Genomic DNA, 9,144 nt, shown 5'->3' with positions numbered 1-9,144 from the left:
TGCTACATATTTTGGTGTATGGTTGTGTGCGTGTGTTTGTGTGTGTGTGTGTGTGTGTCAGGATAATGGCTTGTTTGTTTATTTGCCGTTTGACACTGGTCCACCCTCTCCTATTGATTAGCGCTCCCGCTTCTCTCTTTAGATCTCCTCCCAGTTGGCTGGTTATGAAAACACTATTGTTGAAGAGACAAGTACTTTGCCTAAAGGCTTCAAATGCTCTGTGCTGTGATTTCACAGGTGGTCATAGCGAGGCATATCCAATATCCACGGGTGGAATCGACCAGTGGACACCAGTTGTGGTTCCAACCAGTACTTAACGCCTTCCTGCCGCTCGCATTAACTAAGACTTTTTGGATTCCCGTCGCCCTGTCTTTCTCATTTTCATTCCCCTCCTGCGCACATTCCCATGTATGTCCTGAAAGCCATTCAGACAGATCTGGTGTTAAATCTCATGTCTGTCGACTGGTTGAGTAGATGACACACTGCAGCTAAAACAAAGTACCACTGCTGCTGCCAATAAACCTGTGGAAACCATTAGCCGGCGGCTCGGGACTCAACCTCATCATTTAGAGGCAAGCATATCCTCTTTTCAAACTCTGAATCTAAATTCTGTAGACTTCCATTGTGCATGATGTTACCCAAAGCTCCCTGCTTTCAGCAATAGATTATGGCTAATCTCTCTGCAGCCTTAAATCTGTTTCATCTATACCTGCCATCTAAACCCAGGCATTCACCCTGTGCCCCACAATGCAACTGACTCGCTGAACAAGCTCTGCAAAAGATTGCTGTTAGCAGAGCAGGTATTTATTCACCCTGTGTGTTATATACTAGACACAGTGTATGCATCTATCTCCATTGAAAATTTGAATGTAAACAAATCTAATCAGAGCCGCAAGTCTTTACTATCCTACCTGCCAAATATTTTCCCACTCCTATTAGAGGAATAAACACCTCTCCATTTCCTCCTCCTCCCAGCATCCCACCCTCTATAGTCTCTCTCCACCACTCACTGCTATCTCCATCCCTCCATCTTTCCATTTCCTCCCAGCGCTTACCTCTCTATCCCTTTCGCCTCCCTCCATCCCTTGAGGAGAGAGATACTATCTGTTTACCCCTCCCCCCCGGCACCCCTGTCCTCTTGACCCACGTGAAGGGCGAAGCAGCCCAAGCCAGCAAACTTAGCCGAGGCCTAAACGCTTGAGAGTAATCCCCTTTTGTTCTTTGTCCTTTCTCGCGCTGGACATTTTTCCTGTCGCCCAAACTCTTTGTGCACCTCTAGGGCCTCATTTTTGTGAGTCATTAGCATGTATTACTGTCTCCTTTGCCTCCAGCTTCGAGTCAAACCCATCTCCGGAACTCCATATCTATCTATCACGCCTCCATAAAAAACCCAACATCGTCAAATGCTCTGCAGAGGGTCATGTTAAGATAAAACGAGAGGGTGAAAAATCAATCCAATGCCCCACTAATTTGTGAGAGAGGGATGAGGACGAGGTGAGGAGTTGAGAGAGGACATTCACGAGCCCGAGAACTCAGCCAGCAGAGAAACCCAATGTGATGGTTTACTAACTGCCACGAAACGAGGAGGCAAGAGGAGACTGTGAATATTCAGACTGATGAAAAACAAGCTGAAGGCTAATGAATCTTTAAGGGAACAAGGGAAGGAGACAAGGAGATTAGAAGTGAAATTACTTTATGTGGAGCCAACAGGTAAATGTATTCAATGTAAACAAAATGAATCAATCCTTTATCTCCATCAAAACAAGCAGCGCTCTGACTGTTTATGTGGCATGTCTCTACGCCAATGCTCTGTTTGCCAGAACCAAGAGCACACTAAGATTTGCACTAACTACTCCCGCTCTTCAGTGCCAAATTAGATTCATCTGGAGGCAGCACAAACACAGGCGGACCTAAAAGCGTGCAGGTTGTTTTGGCAAAAGAATGCTGTGCATAGTAGCGCCGCTGCTACTTTTGTCAGCTGTGGACAACTAGTTGTTTAAAGAATAAACACATCACCGGCGGGATGACCTCAGTGCAACCGTCTCTCATTCATACATGCATATCTCGAGGAACAGACGAGTATTTGCCGCAGACTAACAAAGCTGCCAAGTGAGACACACACTCCCTCTCAGTCAAGCAAGTGCACGAAGCCTCGGAGGTGAGCGTGCGCCATCCGTCGAACAAAACAGCGTGACCACTGTACCTCACCTCTGACTACAGTAGGTCAACTGCATCTTTATACCAGAAATCAGCCCTATTAATAATTCATACCACTCCATCAATATTTCAGTCATAAGCAGTCATATTTCTGTCCTGCCTGTAAGACTAAATCATTAATGGCCAACGGAACTCTTAAAAACAACAAAGCAGAGAGTGCGAGTGCATGTGTGTATCCGTCCATCCAAACACGTGAGCTGCTGACCCTGGGCACGTCTGCACCGTCTCATCGCTATATTTCATCCCCTTTGCCCCCACCCTCAAATCACTTCTGCAACAGTGATTTAACACTCTGGGCGGCGCAGTCTATGCTGCTGATTAAAAGGAAATTAGTCTTTATTTTTAAACCGCATCATCAGTTGAGACTTATCTCCAGGCCCTCACTGGGAAGTACCGCGATTTCATGCTGAAATTGCTTTTTTGTGCAACTATCAAGTTTTTCAGTGCAATTTACTGGAAGTGTAATGGCTTTCACATTGTTGTGTAGTTCATAAAGAATGTCAGGCCTGACTTAAGGCTGCTGTGACCAGGCAGCTTTGCAGCCATAAACAACACTCCAACTGCTTCCAAGATGACAAGTCAGAGTAAAGAACTGTTCTGCAGACACTTGGTACACAAAAGGAATTAACTCGCATTAAGATTTGAAGCAACAGCGTCGTTTAACAAAGACCAACAGAGACAAGACAAAGATAGCGCTTATCATTAAAAAAAAAAAAAAAAACACTTTTAGAGGTGAGTGGGACGGGGCTGCCACCACGTGAAAGCCATACCAGCGTCACTAACACGAGCGCTTGCAAAATGTCTTCACAGCTCCCTGATTTCATTGTCATCAGTATTCACTGACCAGAATGGATGAGAGTAATAGCTGATAAAATGGTCTGACTGTCACAGAGCAAATTACTTTCATTGCGACGCAGCACCATCAAGCAGCGAAAGCCGCTGACATGTAAATAGGAGGCACAAAAAAAAAAGAGAAGAAGAAAGGCACTTACACAGAAGTCATTGACATGTAAATACCAATGGAGGGAGATGAGAGATGAAAGAGAGACGTAGCGAGAGGGGAAAACAGAGAGAGAGATGGAGACAGAGTCAAAGCGACAGAAGGCTTTTGAGTTTTGAAGTGCTGTAATGGTCCTCGTTCTCATTCAGGTGTAATTTAAATGAATAGGTGGGCAATTTGATTGATAGAATCTTGGATGAGGCTTTCGGTTCTGAATGTAGCCCATGAAGAAATAACACTCCTTTCTTTACGAGCATCCCTCTCCCTCACGCTATCTCTCCTCTCCAGCCAAGTGCAGCGCCACCCATGTGAGACGGAGTTGTACACGAGTCACATAATATCCTCCCTTTGCGCCGAAATGGCTTCCTCAGCGTGTCAAGCTCTGTGCTCCAATGGCTGCCTCCGTTGCATCTCTTGCCTATGCTGTATGAGTGATGACAGGGAGCAACTGGCTTCCATTGGGATCTAATCAAATGTGAGGGCCCATGCGGCTGCAGCCTGATAGAGAGGCGCTTTAACAGAGCTGCTCAAGGGAGACTCATCCATCAACCTGCAACCAACCAAAGAGCACTGGGCTACCGCTGGCAATGATGGAAAGCTCGCTGACTGGCTCAATGGAGGTGTGCGCGAGCGCCTGTCTGCACATGCGCGTGCATGCTCGAATGCGTAGGCGCAACAGATATACAGCATGAGAGACGATAAACGTGTTAGCCCCTGCCTTAACCCATGCTTTAAAATGAGTTATCCTTGACAGTGCGGATATCTGATCTCTGACAAGTCTGGTAACGCAGTTATTTGACATCAGATGAGGCCTTCAGGAACACGGCAGCAGCAAAGAGCATCGCTCATGAAATTTGGTGTCAGTATCTTATTCGCTGACTGAAAGTTATCACTTATCACTTAATGCAGATAGGTGTCCATTGTTGTCTCCTCTCGGAGGCGCCGTGTGCTCAGGATGCCGACTGATTTTTTTTTTCATGCTGTGTCTCAAGAGGTGAATCAGCAAAATGGCATCAGCGAGCATTTTGTATTCAAAGCAAGCAAAAATGTATTACCTCGTGGAGCCGAGGCGAACTCCAGATACGGCGAGTTTACCTTGTCTGAACTTATTTTTTAACTTAAAGAAAACATTGTCAGCGGAGAAGAGGAAGGAAAAGAAGGAGGCCAAGTGAACAATAGATGCTGAGAACAGATCATGGCAAGATTATCTCTTCCCGTAGCTTTTGGGAGAACAGACAGAAATATGAAAAGCGAGAAAACCGAGAGCGAAAGAGACAAGAGAGAAAAGAAATGAATGAACATCTGATAAGATCAAATGATTTACTGAGTTCAAAATAAGGGATAGGGTACAGAGGGTGTGTCTGTGTATGTGTGTCTTCCTGTTTCTTTATCAGCGCAGACAGCAGGCCTATGAGGTCAGTACCTAATCACAGTGGAGGTTAGATTTCTATCTTCATATCTTCCAAGTCCCCCTCATTTTCTATCTTTCCATCTCGCCACTGGCCTCTCTCTCAGCCACTGTCTGAGATCCGCTGCGGGGCAGAGGATTCAGATAATATTACTGATAAGTTTCCAGGTATTAACACTCAAAAACACGTGCACAGAGTGGAAGGTGTTCGGATTTTGTTGGCTAAAGCAAGTAAGCACAGGAGGTTTAGCAAGGGCAGCGGCGGGTGTTATGTTTCTAATCAAGCATGGCATTGACTTTATGTTTATTTAGTGCTTATTTATTGTTTACTTAGTCACATTACCTCTCCACTGTGTCCCCGCAGTGACACAGCTATAATTCAGCCCCATAATTAAATATCTGGCTCAAAACTCAAAAGCCTGATTTTCTCCAATTGAATTCCCAATTCCTCACAGATACGCTGCATCAGCTTACGGATTCACTGAGGCTCTGGGTTGGACGGCGTTCGGGGTTATGTAGCGAGAGAGAGAGAGGACGGGAAGTGAAGTGGGAAGAAATTGGAGATGGGGGAGAAGTGTTGAGAGGAGGAGTAGGAATTCTGAGCAAACACAGAGAGGAGCAGATAGTACATTAGACAGAGAGAATTAGATCAGAGTGAAGCTGAAAGATGTAGATTTTTGTGCCAGGACAACATTTGGCCAACTCTCTCCTTCTGGGTGTTGTCCAGGCACTTAGAGATGGGTGACACACACTGGCATCTGTCTGTTTGTGTGTCAGTGCATCGTGTGTGTGTGTGTATGTGTGTGTGTGTGTGTGTGTGTGAGAGAGAGAGTCTACGTGTGGTCACTGGAGTTTAGAGATTACCGCGAGAGGTGAGGCCAAACCGACAACAGCTGTTGACATACAAACCACATGACATTGATTTATTTTCGATCCCAGCGTAATGCCCTTTCCTAACCCCTTAACTTACACACACTCTCGCACACACGCGGTTATAAGTCAGTATGATTGATATGAAAGCTGTCATTCTCTCTCCCTCGCTGTCAGGCTTCTCTTATCTCCATGGTGACACGGTGACAGGGCTCCATCTATCCCAGACACCCTGACACACACGCGCGTGCACACACACAGATGCACACAAATGCAAGCAAACACACACATGCACATAAGTACACATGAGACCTGCATGCACAAATACACCACATGCCAATTATCTTTGCTTGCTGCAATTATTTATTACCTCCATTCATCTCTTTTTGGCTCCCTCTTCTCTTTGAGGCTGCTGAAGGGACTCTGTTCCTCCACAAGGATCATTTAACTTTCATTTCAAATCTTCCAAATACACACACACACACACACAGCACTTGAAGGCCTCTGATGTTTGAATTGAATTGTACCGAGGCTTCCACTGATGGCCAGGGCCACATCTGTCATGCAGAGTTTGAGACCAGAGATTGTGCTGGAGGAAGATTTAATAGTAGTTACAGCAGGATATATACTGGGCCAGAATGACAACAGCAGCCCACGTCCACGCAAGAAACTACAGGAAGCTGCACACGAGATATTGCAAGATCTTTGCATCAGAGCTTCTTCAACTTCCGTCAACAGGTCCATCAGCTGTTGGTGGAAGCAGAAGGGTAGAGAGAAAAACAGGAAAGAGACCGTACAAGAAGCTTGAGGTGACCACAGAAGTCGATAATGGAATACTACTACCCTCTACTGGACATAAGGGTAACCTGCAGCATAATTTCCACCTCACTGTCTCTTTCCTCTGTGCACTCACACACATACACTCACCTCACGGTACTAGTTATACTGATCAGTTTATCAAGCAGAAACTGCCCTCGGCCATATTGATCCTAACCTTTCAGAGGATGAGACTGATGAAAGGCTGATCCTGCTTTCTACCTCTCGCTAGACTAAAAAAGGGCAAGTCAATAAGAGACAAAGAGTCAAAGAGGAGCACTGAAAAGCCATCTGCAGAGTTTTTCACAGGCCTTTTTGACGATGATGAGCCCTCACGTTAAATGCACAAAGGCTGAATGCTTCTTCCTGTGGTCCTTATCTTGAGGGTGACAAGGCAACGTGCAGCACTACCTTCCGAGCTAAATGCTTTCAGAAGAAAAGCAAATATTTTTAGCTTTAAGAGCAAAGTACATACTGCGCACGGTGTAGCACTGTAATAAGACCAGCCAAATCCCAAAATACATGGATCAGGGCTATTTTTGTTCAAGGGAACAAGGCTGTTTTTCACATGGTTTCACAGCAACACAATTCAAATGTGAAAATGTGAATGTTAGCGTGAACACAAACAATACATCAGGTCAGTCTCGCTGGAGAAGAAAATAAGTCTCTTTGCCACCGTGCAATGATCCCACTATTTCAGGGAATTCATTTATCTTGATAGATCTTCTTCTTTTTTTCCATTTTTCCAGTACAGTCAAGGTCACTTTAGTTCAGTTCTGGGTTCAGCTACTGGTGGGAAAGTCCTTCAATCCTCCAACAATTTGCAACGCAATACGATATAATTCAGGGCAGATCCAATTAGTAGAGCTCCTGGTATATACAGTATGCAGTGGTAGAATGTAAGAACATCAACTCAAGTGCCGGACTTAAGCACAAATTAGAGGTAAATGTACTTTACTTGAGTATTTCCATTTCATGCAACTTTATTATTCTATTCCACTACATTTATTTGACAGCTTAGGTTTCTAGTTAGTTTTCATATTTCATTTTTCATACCCTTCCTGTCTAGTGAGAAACCACATATCTCCAAATTTGAGTTGATTTTGAATTAGATCTTCTTTTAAAAAGGAAGAAAGATTAAGTGTTCTTTTATGGGTAGAGAAAATTCTCCTACTTCTTGAATTAAAATCCTAGCGGGGCAATGCTTCGTCACAAAACTGAAAACAGGCTGTTTCTCTTTCTTTTCATGAAAAGTTGATGATTTAGAGATATGAGATTCTCACAGGACAGCGATGCTACAAAAATACGATGATGCATTGCTGTAGATGAAATACCAAGCTGTATATAAAATAGTTAAAATTAGCTCAGCCTTAAACATCTACAGCAGTAAAAGGCAGAATACACATGAATGCAGCGGTAATATTAATCTGAAAACAGCAGATATTACAATAAAACACTGACAGGGAGCATTTTACTGCAGAATGACTGCAGTGCTTATAAGCGCAGACGTGCATCTTTAAATGAAGGACTGTAAATGTAGTAGAGTATTTTCAAAGTGTGGTATTGCTAGGAGAACGATCTTATACTCCCTCCATCAATGTGCTACGTACAGTATGTGCTGTGACAGAGATGAATCAACACTGGAGGAAGGCCATCATCCATTTAAGCTCATTCAAGCTAAATCAATCATTTCAAAACTGGCGTACAGCCACAGTGTGTCACTCACACGCACAACCACGCACAAGCTGGGGCGGACACCCTCAGTGCAATGCACACATGCAGCCCCTGCTATATCCTTTTAGCTCTCAAACAAAGTCTGTGGATTTTAGTGTTCAGAAGGGTCGAGCACACACTCTTGGCAAACTGCTGGCAAATCCATCACTAAGATCTTGTGCAAAGACGGATGACTCCATACAGGAAACCCACTTAGTCCAACACAAAGTGGTTAATTGCTCCTGATGATTGTCCTTTGAGGTGGAGAGGAAAGGTAGATAATAGGCACTTACAAGGTCTGAGGAGGGAGGGGTGGCTGGGAATGAATGGAGGACGTCATGAATGATGCCCACTGTGCTTTCTGTGATATCAGATTCCTCATCAGCAGAGGCCTGCCCTCCATTTCTCCCCCTCCCCCCACCCCCCTTTTCCTGTCTCAGTTAACAGTACAGTGCCTGATTTGGCCACCAGCGACAACAAAAGAAAACAACTTCAAGAACGTAAATTAAACATACCTGCAGATGCTTTGGACTATGTGTGTGTGTGTGTGAGAGAGAGAGAGAGAGCGAGAGAGAGGGAGGGATAGAGAGAGAGAGGTCTGCAGGCCCCTGCAGGCAGTGTGAATAATTAACAGGGCCAGTGAGCGAGGCAGGGTACCAGGCTGGGTGTTTTGTTACCCCAGCCTCACTCAGCATGAGCATACAGCATTAGATAACCCTATCTATCCACCCGGCTTGTGTGCATGCGTGTGCAGTTGGCTACTTTAGATGATTCTACCATCTGATACCTACAAAACCTCACGCCGCTTGGTAACAATTCCCATCAGAAAGCCTATACATCCCCTATCAAACTGAGACAGGCAGCATCAACCGCAGCCTTGTTCGGCCTCAGAGACGTGGACTGTACGTGCTCGTCTGTTCAATACTGTGGTGCTGATAACATGCAACGACCGATTATCAACCAGCAGAAGCAAAGCGGCTGAGTGTTTCGACTTTTTTCTCTGTGACTGTTTCACCAGTCTTCTTTAAATTTGTTATTCCAAAAAAAAAATAAAGACAATCCAATTTGAGGAAAAAAGTTTCAATCATCTCTGCAAACAAAATATGTCATTTTTATTCAG

Source organism: Chelmon rostratus, chromosome 3, assembly GCF_017976325.1.
Source record: "Chelmon rostratus isolate fCheRos1 chromosome 3, fCheRos1.pri, whole genome shotgun sequence".
Classification (NCBI taxonomy): domain Eukaryota; kingdom Metazoa; phylum Chordata; class Actinopteri; order Chaetodontiformes; family Chaetodontidae; genus Chelmon; species Chelmon rostratus.
This window is presented reverse-complemented; position numbering follows the sequence as displayed.